The sequence below is a fragment of the Loxodonta africana genome, chromosome 1 (genome assembly GCF_030014295.1).
Source record: "Loxodonta africana isolate mLoxAfr1 chromosome 1, mLoxAfr1.hap2, whole genome shotgun sequence".
Lineage (NCBI taxonomy): Eukaryota > Metazoa > Chordata > Mammalia > Proboscidea > Elephantidae > Loxodonta > Loxodonta africana.
In genome coordinates this window covers 60,940,592-60,953,622 of record NC_087342.1, presented here as the reverse complement: position 1 = coordinate 60,953,622, position 13,031 = coordinate 60,940,592, and the positions used below count along the sequence as shown (strand labels likewise).

Here is a 13,031-nt window from a genome sequence, read left to right as displayed (position 1 = left end):
TATATAACATTAACCATCACAGTGGATAAAATTGTCCCCGGCATGAAAATTGTATGTAACTAGAAATAGAGAAGACCACTGCTGCTACACCTAAAGATCCTTTTTAAATTCCACTGACTTGCTGGGGCTTTACCTAAGTACTCCGGTCCATATTCATTTCTTCTTTCTTTGAATACATTTGACATTTAACACTTACTCATTAAAATAGGAAAACATTCTCTTAGCATTTTTTTTCTGCTTTCTGTTTTTTAAGTCTATATTTAAGCACCTAAAAGCAGGACCATACATACCTAAAATTTATTTTATATCACTATACAGTTCTTAGGAAAGGGCTGCTGGTGCCCATATGACGCTTCTTCCTCAGGTTGACAAAGAGCCTCCATTCACCCATTAGCCAGATGCCTTCGGGTAGGGCATACCTGCACAGTTATACACAGAGGCCCTGGCCAAGGACGGCGCATGACACACAGTAAGTGGTCAGCAAACTGTTATTATTTTAAGGAGCCTTAGTGGTGCAGTGTTTAAGCTCTTGGCTGCTAACCCAAAGGTCGGCAGTTGAAGCTCACCAGAGGCTCCGAAGAAGAAAGATGTGGCAGTCTGCTTTTACAAGAAAAGATCACAGCCTCAAAAACTCTATGCGGCAGTTCTCCTTTGCCCTATAGGGTCACTCTGAGTCGAAATTGATTTGATGACAATGAGTAGGAGGAAACAGTTACACTTGTTTGCTTAATGAAACAAACACTTTTGAAGTCAGAGGTTCAGAGAAATAACTAAATTTATCTGAAATAGTATAGGGAATGCTTGCCAAAAAAGGTTTAACTACGTAAACATATTTTTCACTGTCATAAACATACATATAACAGGAAATGTGCCAAATCTATATTTTTCACATGTACAATTCAATAAAACCAATTATGCTGTGTGGAACAAGTCAGTCACAAAAGCACAAATGTTGTATGATTTCACTAATAGAAACACTTTTTCTTAATTCCAATTATTGGGAGGAAATGAGGTAACGGCTCTGAAAACAGAATTAGGAAGAAAAAAGCCAGATTCAAAAGTTTGGAGACTATGTAAGAGAGACTTTATCCAAGAGAATTTAAGAGACCTGGAGGCCAATTTGGGAAACCCTGGTGGCACAGTGGTTAAGGGCTACATCTGCTAACAAAAAGGTTGGCAGTTCAAATCCACCAGTCGCTCCTTGGAAACTCTATGGGGCAGTTCTACTCTGTCCTATAGGGTCGCTGTTAGTCGGAATTGACTTGACGGCAGTGGGTTTTTTTTTTTTCTTTTTGTGGGGGAGGCCAATTTGAAGCCAGAGTGAATTTAGAAAAACGCTAATGCGATATTTAACCCTTGTACTCCACCTAACTGAGTATAAAGAAGGCTTGAGAGGGGGAATTTTGCCTGAGGCCAATGGTTAGACAAAGGGCTTCTTAGTAAGATTCCGACTCATAGCACCTTTAAAAATGAAAATAGAGAACAGATTTTTTAAAAATCACATTATTCTGGGACAACATGCTAATATTGATATATTATCTCATTTCTTTTCCTGTCTCTTCTTTGTGATATATTTTATAGTTGTAAGGTAAAGGGAAAGCCATAACGTGTAACGGAAATAGAGAATTCAATTTCAGCTTTAAAAATAAAATCATGTGTATTAAGTGAAATACTCTTGCCTCTTCCTTTTAATCATGGCAGATGTAAGTGCTTATATTGTTCCCATAATACAGGGCAGCTAAGGATGGTGAAGAAAGAAAAACTGAATGGCGTCAAGAAGTCTAGGTAGAATTTAGCCAAAATTAACAACCCCTGTTTAAGTGACAGAAATGCCAAGATATCCATCCACCAGGCACGTGGAGGCCACCAATGAAGATTGATTGAACTGAATTTGTGGTATTTTTAACATTCAGTCAGGGAACAATCTGGAAGATATGCATTGTCTAGAAGAGATTTTCATTGTCCAAAACAATTTTAAGCAATAGCTTTAAGGATTATACACTTAGCAGCTTAAAAAAGCTGTAGCTTAGCATGTATTAAATACAAAGTGTGTTTAATACAGGCGTTGGGGGTTCAGTGGTAGAATTCTCACTTTCCATTCAGGAGACCCTGGGTTTGATTCCTGGCCGAGGCACCTGTGTGCAACCCCCAACTGTCGGCCAGTGGAGGTTTGTGTGTTGTTATGATGCTGAGCGGGTTTCAGCAGAGCTTCCAGACTAAGACTAGAAAGAAAAACCTGGCAATCTACTTCCAAAAATTAGCCAGTGAAAACTGTATGGATCACAAGAACCCAATCTGAAATTTATTGTGGGAATGGCACAGAACCAGGGAGCATTTTTTTCCCAATTGTATGTGGGATTGCCATGAGTCGAGGGTGCCTAGGCTGCAAATAACAGCAAAAAATGTTTGCCATTATTTTTACACAAATAACATGCACCTTCTATATTTGTTTGGCAACTAAACCCTTTTCATGAGAGGTATTTTTGTAAGTGAGCTATGCTATTTTTTTTTTTTTTTTTTTTTACAAATAATGTAAAACAAAAACTGCATAGCAGTGTTTAGGAAAATACCCTGGGGTGGGGAAAGCATGGTTGGCAAACAAATGTAGAAGATGCGCGTTATTTGCATAAAATACGGTAATACCTATAAAGAAGAGGTTAAACTACAATTTCATGGAATCTCTAAGACAGCAAGTGCAAATACAAAAAAAAAAAAGGCTTTCTCTCCAGTAAGGTATATTCCTAGCCAGGACACCTAAAATTTTTTTCAGTGAATGACTCCAGATTCCAAGTCTCTGCCTGTTTTAGTTCAGCAGTCATCAACATAACAGAAGGGATTAACTTCAAATCATTTTCCTGGACAGATGCCATACTCGGCAAATAACATTCTGTTGAGTTTTATGAATTTTCCAATTTTTGGAAACAATGCAATCTGGATTAAGTGTTTTGTAATGATCCCACAAAATAACAGTAAGGCTGATTTAAACTGGATCCTTCTTCGTAACACTTCAAGAGCTTTGTTGGTATGATCCAGTTGTTTCTCATTGAATGTCAGGGATGGAGTCATGAGTTATTTAGGCTTCTGAGCCACATGAAAGAAGATGTATGAACAACCCTACCCAATTCTGGTCAGAGAGGTGAGCATTTGTCTTCTTGTCTCTCCCCCACACTTCCCATCCTAGATTAGCTTGATCATCTTGTGACTGAAGGAGAAAATAACTCGGCAGCTGTCGGTGGCTTTCTCAGCTGCCAACAGGAGAGTTTGGTATTACTGGGGAAATTCCTGAATTAGGGAAAGAGAAGCAACATGCTCACTTTTCTTTTTTCAGACCATTTCGTATCATGTTAAACATTCAGACAAGTTGCCAGAATTGTACAAGAAACACCAACTATACCCTGTACTCAGGTCTATCATTTGGTTACATTGATTATGTTTTGTCTCATTTGCTTTATTTTTATTTTTTTATTATGGTAAATATTTAATTAATATTTGCCATTTCAACAATCTTCATGTATACCATCTTGTGACATTAAATATGTTCATGAAGTTGTTCAGCTATCACTATTAACAATTCCTGAATTCTTCTATCACACTTAACCAAAGCTCAGTGTCCCCTAAGCATTGAAACATGCACACTTTTGATTACACCATGAGAGCTTCAGGGTGGTGGTGATGAAGGATGCCTAGGCCCGCCCTTACCCGTGCTCCTCGAAGGATGCCTGAGGCTACAATAAAGACCGATTTCTTTTATTCTTCTTTTATTCAATTGTATTCCCCCAAAGATATCAATCTCCAGTGCCTGTGACCGTGACCTTGTTTGGAAATAGGGTCTTTGACAATGTTGTCAGTTAACGTGAGGTTATATCTGTGTAGGGGGGGCCCTGATCTCATCTGAGCGGTGTCCTTATAAAGAAGAGACACAGAGACACACACAGGGGGTGATGGCCATGTGAAGATAGAAACAGAGATTGGAGTGATGCTGCTCCAAGACAAGGAACACCTGGGGCTACCAGAAGCTGGAAGAGACAAAAAAGGATCTTCCCCTAGAGCCTTGGAAGAGAATATGGCTCTACTGACACCCTGGATCCATACTTCTGGCCTCCAGAACTGTGAGAGAATAAATTTCTATTGTTTTAAGTCGCCCACTTTGTGGTACTCTGTTGCAGAGCCCTATGAAACAAATACGTGATGACACCTTTTGAGGAACTAATATGGACTAAGGCTGGAGGCAGAAACCCCGGTGGCGTAGTGGTTAAGTGCTACGGCTCCTAACCAAGAGGTCGACAGTTCAAATTCACCAGGGTGCTCCTTGGAAACTCTATGGGGCAGTTCTACTCTGTCCTATAGGGTCGCTATGAGTCGGAATCGACTTGACAGCAGTGGGTTCGGTTTTTGGTTTTGGAGGCTGGAGGGATCCCGGGTAGTACAGTGGTTAAGAGTTATGGCTGCTGACCAAAAGCTTGGCAGTTCAAATCTACCAGGCACTCCTTGGAAACCTTATGGGGCAGTTCTACTCTGCCCTATAGGGTCACTATGAGTTGGAATTGACTCGATTGCAAAGGATTTGGATTTTTTTATTTGAGACTGCAGGGGCAAGAACTGAGATGAGAAAGGCAAGGACACCCATGGGTCCATCTGGCAGTGCATGAGTGGAGGGAGGCCCTGGAGGAGACAGCAGAAAAAGCAGGGTGCCCTGTGCACAGTAGAGAGAGTCAGCAGAGCTAGGACCAGCCCATGGCGCCAGAGTTGGTGAGGAACAGAGCTGGCTGGGCCACAGTCTTGTTGAGTGAGGGAACCAGGGCCTGGCTGAAATAAAAACTTCCAAGTCCACCAGCTGTGACCACATGGCAGGTCTCACTGAAAGTCATCCCGAATCTGAACAGAAAGAACCTGGAAAAGCTGTTACTTGATTTCATATTTTAAGAATAATTAAAGCAGTAATAGTTGAAATTCTGTATTTTTGAAACCTTAATAAGCACCTAACTAATTTTGTGGATTTCTTCAAGTGGTGATAAAATAAAAATAGAAGAAATAAAATCAATGTAAACCAGTTGCTGTTGAGTCAATTTAGGCCTGATTTAGAGTCAATGTAGGCTGATTTGCAATAGTAGATCTCCAGACCTTTCTTATGAGGTGCCTCTGAGTAGACTCAAATCTCTACTCTTTTTGTTAGTAGTCTAGCATGGTTACAGTTTTCATGACTCCCCTCCTCCAAAAAACAAACAAAAAAACAAAAAGCCAAACCCATTACTGTCAATTCCAGTTCATAGAGACTCTATAGGACAGAGTAGAACTGTCTCACAGGGTTTCCAGGGAGTGACTGGTGGATTCCAACTGCCAAACTTTTGGTTAGCAGCCAAGCTCTTAACCACTGTGCCACCAGGGCTGCTTTCATGAACCAGGGACCCTAAAATCAATATAACCTTGTGAAATGCCTAGAATGGAAAGGGACACAGAGGGGAAGAATTTTACAGTACAGAGTGGAGTCAAGTTTATATTTCAAGTTTCTGACCTGATGAAGAAGAAGAAGACTGGAGGCTCAAATCTAAATTGACTGTAAACAAACAAACAGAAAAGAGTGATTTCTTATCTTCACTGATATAAAAAAAAAATAGCAGTGAAAATTCATTCTTCGTGCAAAAAACCTTGATCTTCAGACAAGTCTTGGATGATTTACTCCAACCTCATAAAAAGTGTCAAAGAGATCCATAAAATAAGGCCTGTCTTCCCCACATGTTTAAAAAAGTGACTAAAGAAAAGTCTTTTAATAATGTGTGGTGCCGTTCAAACACGTTTGATGGTTGATAAGCCTTCTAACATCACAAGTATACACTCAAACTTTTTATTTTTTTGCTTCCTATACAATCATTTAGAAGAGGAACCCCTTTTAGTGTCACAAAAAAATCCAAATACTAAAATCTAGTGACTACATTTCTCTTTAGTCTAACTTGTATAATTCTGAAGACAGTGCCTAGTATCTGACATTTCTAGCATTCGGGTATTTTGCATGAAGTCTGATGTGATCATTAATAAAGATGACAGTGAAAAGTAACTATAATCTTAACCCTTTGGCAATCTAAAAACAAATTGGCACAGGCAGTTATAAAGTGTGTGGGAAGTAGATTTCCTTTTTTTTATTATTATTATTTTTATTCTACTTTAGATGAAGGTTTACAGAACAAACTAGTTTCTCATTAAACAGTTAGTACACATATTGTTTTATGACATTGGTTACCAACCTGATGACATGTCATCACTCTCCCTTCTTAACTTTGGGTTCCCTATTACCAGCTTTCTTGTTCCCTCCTGCTTCCTAGTCCTTGCCCCTGGGCTTGTGTGCCCCCTTAGTCTTGTTTTGTTTTATGGGCCTGTCCAATCTTTGGCTGAAGTGTGAACCCCAAGAGTGACTTCATTACTGAGCTAATGAGGTGTCCAGGGGCCATACTCTCAGAGTTTCTCCAGTCTCTGCCAGGCTAGCAGGTCTGGTCTTTCTGAAGTAGCTTTCTTGCTGAAATATTTGGTCATCATCTCCTCGATTTTGCTTAACCAGAGCCTGAATAAAAATTTATAACAATAGCAGCATCATAAGCCTTCACTTATTTTTATATGATCCCAAATATCCATGGAGAGATTTTTGCCTCTCCTCTCCCAAAGACAGAGAACTGGTTGCAAACTGGAGCAAATGCTAACACAGATCTGCATTTTCCAGGATTCTTCAAAGCACGAGTCAGAGCTGCATGGCCTCCCATGAAGTGACCAAAAATAGATGCTTTTCCATGGTCCACTGGAAAACTGGCATTTATCAGTTGGGGAAGCTTATTCATTATGTAAGAGTACATTCTGTAGATAGTTTTTCAAGGTTCTTAAGTGGAATCCAAGTTAAAACCAGCCTTAGTGCCAATGTCCCACATCTCATCTTTCCATGGTGTCTGGAGCAATAATGGCTTGGCCATGTTCTGAGGTAGCTTTATGAAGGCTGCATGCATTGTAGCATTTGCTCTGTCTATTTTAAGACAGGCAGCCAGTGCAGTACAAGAACTTTCCCAGTTCCTGATTTTGGAAGTAAGCAGACAGCAAATTTCGTTTTGCACGTTAGTTCAAATGTGTCATGTTTAAACACCTTCAGCAACCCTCTAGAGAGCAGTGCTGTCCAAAAGAACTTTCTGCGATGATGGAAATATTCATTGTAAGTTTGACTGGAAAAGTTCTAGTGGGTCCCCTCCCGCAACTGTTTGCTTCAGTCTTGACAGCAGAAACCTCCACCACCACTGCTGGTAATCATTTACCTTGTCAGTCACCCTTGGGTGAGGACAGAAAATAAAATAGCAATCAAATAGATTTCTAGCATCAAGTTCTCTAGGCTTGTTCTGCCCAATATGGCGGCCACTGGCCACGTGTCAATTAAAATTAAAATATAAAGTAATGAAAATTAAATAAAATTAGTAATTCTGCTCTTCACTAGCCACATTTCAAGTGTTCAATAGCCACATGTGTTTACTACTGTTTTAGACAGTGTAGCATCCGGCTGTACAATAAGTGGTAGGAGAAAAAGTTGAGGAAAGAAAAAAATTCTGCCAGTTGAATAATCCAACTCCAACACTCCTTCCCCATCATCATTGTTGCTGTTGTTAGGTGCTGTCCAGTCAGTTCTGACTCATAGTGACCCTATGAACAACAAAACAAAATACTGCTGGGTTCTGTGCCATACTCACAGTCATTGCTACGATTTTTTCTTTCATTTCTTTTTTTTTTTTATTGTGCTTTAGATGAAGGTTTACACAGCAAATTAGTTTCTTATTAAACCTTTAACACACATATCGTTTTGTGACATTAGTTACCAACCGAACGACATGTCAACGCTCCCCCTTTCTTGACTTTAGGTTCCCCATTACCAGTTTTCCTGTCCCTTCATGCCTTCTCATCCATGACCCGGGGCTGGTGTGAACACTTAGTCTCATATACACAGTTGAGTTACATGTATTATTATTTGTTTTATGGGCCTGTCTGATCTTTAGCTGAAGGGTGAACCTCAGGAGTGCCTTCAGAACTGAGTTAAAAGAGTGTCCAAGGGCCATACTCTCGAGGTTTCTCCAGTCTCTGTTAGACCAGTAAGTTTGGACTTTTTTTGTGAGTTTGAATTTTGTTCTACATTTTTATCCAGCTCTGTCACAACCCTTTATTGTGATCCCTGTCTGAGAAGTCAGTGGTGGTAGCTGGGTATCATCTAGTTGCGCTGGATTCAGTCTGGTGGAGGCTGTGGTAGTAGTGGTCCATTAGTCCTTTGGACTAATCTTTCCCTTGTGTCTTTAGTTTTCTTCATTCTTCCTTGCTCCCGACGGGGTGAGACCAGTGGAGAATCTTAGATGGCTGCTCACAAGCTTTTAAGACCCAGATGCTACTCACCAAAGTAGAATGTAGAACATTTTCTTTATAAACTATGTTCGTTTCTATGTTTAAGCCCAATGTTGCAGCTACTGAGTCAATTCATCTCATTGAGGGTCTTCCCCTTTTTCTTTGATTTTCTACCTACCAAGCATGATGTCCTTCTCCAGGTACTGGTCCCTTCTGAGAACATGTCCTCAGTACATAAGAAGTCTAGCCATCCTCGCTTCCAAGGAGCACTCTGGCTGTACTTCTTTCAAGACAGACTTGTTCTGCTGGCAGTCCATGGTATACTCAATATTTTTCAGCAACACTGTAATTCAAAGTCACCAATTCTTCTTCAGTCTTTCTTATTCATTGTCCAGCTTGCACATGCATATGAGGCAGTTGAAAATCTCATAGCTTGGGTCAGGTGCACCTAAGTCCTCAAAGTAACATCTTTGCTTTTCAACACTTTAAAGAAGTCTTTTGTAGCATATTTGCCTGATACAATATATCATTTGTTTTTTTGACTGCTGCTTCCATGGGCATTGATTGTGGATCCAAGTAAAATGAAATCCTGGACAAATTCAATGTTTTCTCTGTTTATCATGATGTTGCTTATTGGTTCAGTTGTGAGGGTTTTTGTTTTCTTTATGTTGAGGTATAATCCATACTGAAGGCTATAGTCTTTGATCTTCATCAGTAAATGCTTCAAGTCCTCTTCGTTTTCAGCAAGCAAGCTTATGTTATGGGCATATTGCAAGTGGTTAATTAGTCTTCTCCCAACCCTGATGCCGTTTTATTCTTCATATAGTGCAGGTTCTCAGATTACTGGCTCAGCACACAGATTGAATAAGTATGGTGAAAGGACACATCCCTGATGCACGCCTTTTCTGATTTTAAACCATGCAGTATCCCCTTGTTCTGTTGTAACAACTGCCTCAGTCTAAGCACAGGTTCCTCAGGTATATATACCACAATTAAGTGTTCTGGAATATCCATTCTTTGCAATGTTATCCATAATTTGTTACGGTCCACACAGTTGAATGCCTTTGCATACTCAATAAAACACAGGTAAATACTTCTCTGGTTTTCTCTGCTTTCGGCGAAGATCCATCTGACATCAGCAATGATATCCCTTGTTCCACGTCTTTTTCTGAATCTAGCTTGATTTTCTGCAAGTTCCCTGCTGATGTACTGCTTCAACCGTTTTTGAAATATCTTCAGCAAAATTTTACTTGTGTGTGATATTAATGATATTGTCCTATAATTTCTGCATTCTATTGGATTGTGTTTCTTTGGAAAGGGCACAAATATGAATCTCTTCCATCATCATCACCATCATCTAATGCTTCAAAGTTTCAAAAACCACAAGCCTACAGTCTAAATTCATCAGCATGGCTTCTTGTTTATATATTTATATGGTAAGTGTGACGGTTAATGTTGTGTGTCAACTCGGATGGGCCCTGATTTTCAATGGTTTGGCAGACATGTAATGACGTAGTTTGGCAGTTATGTAATGATGTTATTTGGTAGTTACTTAATGATGTAGTCATCCTCCATGATGTGATCTGATGTGATCAGCCAATCAGCTGTAAAGGGATTTTCCTTGGGGGTGTTGCCTGCATCCAACATATACATGGACAATCTGGCAAAGCTTGCTCCCTTTCTCTGGATCCTGCAGCCACTCATCATCATCTAATCTATAGTTCTTAGGACTTGAGCCAGCAGCTTGCCGTATTGCCTGCTTATCTTGGGATTCTTCAGCCTCTACAGCCTGTGAGCCAACAGCCTACCATCTTACCTGTCAACCTTGGATTCACCAGCCTCTGTAGCCTGTGATCCAGTGGTCTGCCATCTGACCTGCCAATCTTGGATTTGTCAGCCCTTACAGCTATGTGAGTCAGAAGCCTCCAGTTAGAAACCTGACCCACAGACTTGGAAATTTCCAGGCTCTACAACCACATGAGCCATTTCTTTGAGATAAATATCTCTCTGTCTCTGTCTCTGTGTGTGTATGTATGTATATATATGGAAACCCTGGTGGTGTAGTGGTTAAGTGCTAATGCTGCTAACCGAGAGGTCAGCAGTTTGAATCCATCACGTGCTTCTTGGAAACTCTAAGGGGCAGTCCTACTCTGTCCAATAGGGTCGCTATGAGTCAGAATCGACTTGATGGCAGTGGGTTTTTGGGTATATATATCCAAGTGGTATATATACCAAATGGACTGGTATTGGCCATTTTGAATCAGATAATCATTTAGTCTACTATTCTGGGAATGACAACTTGAAGAGGAATGCTGTTGCATTCATCTTCAAAAAGGACATTTCAAGATCTATCCTGAAATACAATGCTGTCAGTGATAGGATAATATCCACACACCTACAAGGAAGACCAGTTAATACTACAATTATTCAAATTTACTCACCAACCACTAGGGCCAAAGATGAAGAAATAGAAGATTTTTATCAGCTCCTGCAGTCTGAAATTGATTGAACATGCAATCAAGGTGCATTGATAATTATTGGCAATTGGAATACGAAAGTTGGAAACAAAGAAGAAGAATCAGTAGTTGGAACATATGGCCTTGGTGATAGAAACAATGCCAGAGATCAAATGATAGAATTTTGCAAGACCAATGACTTCTTCATTGCAAATACCTTCTGTCACCAACAAAAACGGCGACTATACACATGGACCTCGCCACATGGAACTCGCAGAAATCGAATTGACTACATCTGTGGAAAGAGACGATGGAAAAGCTCTATATCTTCAGTCAGAACGAGGCCAGGGGCTGACTGTGGAACAGACTATTAACGCTCCTATGCAAGTTCAACCTGAAACTGAAGAAAATCAGAGCAAGCCCACAAGAGCCAAAATATGACCTTGAGTATATCCCACCTGAATTTAGAGGCCATCTCAAGAATAGATTTGACGCATTGAACACTAGTGACCGAAGACCAGACAAGTTGTGGAATGACATCAAGGACATCATACATGAAGAAAGCAAGAGGTCATTGAAAAGACAGGAAAGAAAGAAAAGGCCAGATGAATGTCAGAAGAGACCCTGAAGCTTGCCCTCAAACATTGAGCAGCTAAAGCTAAAGGAAGAATTGATGACGTAAAAGAGCTGAACAGAAGATTTCAAAGGGCATCTCGAGAAGACAAAGTATTATAGTGACATGTGCAAAGAGCTGGAGATGGAAAACCAAAAGGTAAGAACATGCTCGGCATTTCTCAAGCTGAAAGAACTGAAGAAAAAATTCAAGTCTCGAGTTGCAATAGTGAAGCATTCTATGGGAAAAATATTAAACGATGCAGAAAGCATCAAAAGAAGATGGGAGGAGTATACAGAGTCATTATACCAAAAAGAATCAGTCGATATTCAACCATGTCAAGAGGTGGCATATGATCAGGAACCGATGGTACTGAAGGAAGAAGTCCAAGCTGCTCTGAAGGCATTGGAGAAAAATAAGCCTCCAGGAATTAATGGCATGTCAATTGAGATGTTTCAACAAATGGATTCAGCGCTGGAGGTGCTCACTTGTCTATGTCAAGAAATATGGAAGACAGCTTCCTGGTCAACTGACTGGAAGAGATCCATATTTATGCCCATTCCCAAGAAAGGTGATCCAACTGAATGTGGAAATTATACAACAATATCATTAATATCACACACAAGCAAAATTTTGCTGAAGATCATTCAAAAGTGGCTGCAGTAGTATATCGACAAGGAACTGCCAGAAATTCAGCCCAGTTTCAGAAGAGGATGTGGAACCAGGAATATCATTGCTGATGTCAGATGGATCCTGGCTGAAAGCAAAGAATACCAGAAGGATGTTTACCTGTGTTTTATTGACTATGCAAAGGCATTCGACTGTGTGGATCATAACAAATTATTTATAGCATTCGAAGAATGGGAATTCCAGAACACTTCATTGTGCTCATGAGGAACCTTTACATACATCAAGAGGCAGTTGTTTGGACAGAACAAGGGGATACTGAGTGGTTTAGAGTCAGGAAAGGTGTGAGCCAGGGTTGTATTCTTTCACCATACCTATTCAATCTGTGTGCTGAGCAAAGTATCCAAGAAGCTGGACTATATGAAGAGCAACAGGGCATCAGGATTGGAGGAAGACTCATTAACAACCTGAGTTATGCAGATGACACAACCTTGCTTGCTGAAAGTGAAGAGGACTTGAAGCACTTACTAATGAAGATCAAAGACCACAGCCTTCAGTATGGTTTGCACCTCAACATAAGGAAAACAAAAATCCTCACAACTGGACCAATAAGCAACATCATGATAAACGGAGAAAAGATTGAAGTTATCAAGGATTTCATTTTACTTGGATCCACAATGAACAACCATGGAAGCAGCAGTCAAGAAATCAAAAGACACATTGCATTGGGTAAATCTGCTGGGAAGGACCTTTTTAAAATGTTGAAGAGCAAAGATGTCACCTTGAAGACTAAGGTGTGCCTGACCCAAGCCATGGTATTTTCAGTCACATCATATGCATGTGAAAGCTGGACAATGAATAAGCAAGACAGAAGAAGAATTGATGCCTTTGAATTGTGGTGTTGGTGAAGAATATTGAAGATACCATGGACCACAGAAGAACGAACAAATTTGTTTTGGAAGAAGCACAGCCAGAATGCTCCT

At 40.1% G+C, this 13,031-nt stretch overlaps 1 pseudogene; it reads right to left on the bottom strand.

Annotated features, from left to right (window-relative positions):
- Positions 1–6,602: 6,602 nt before the first annotated feature.
- LOC111752369 (S-formylglutathione hydrolase-like) lies at positions 6,603–10,056 on the bottom strand (annotated as a pseudogene).
- Between the last annotated feature and the right edge of the window lie 2,975 nt (positions 10,057–13,031).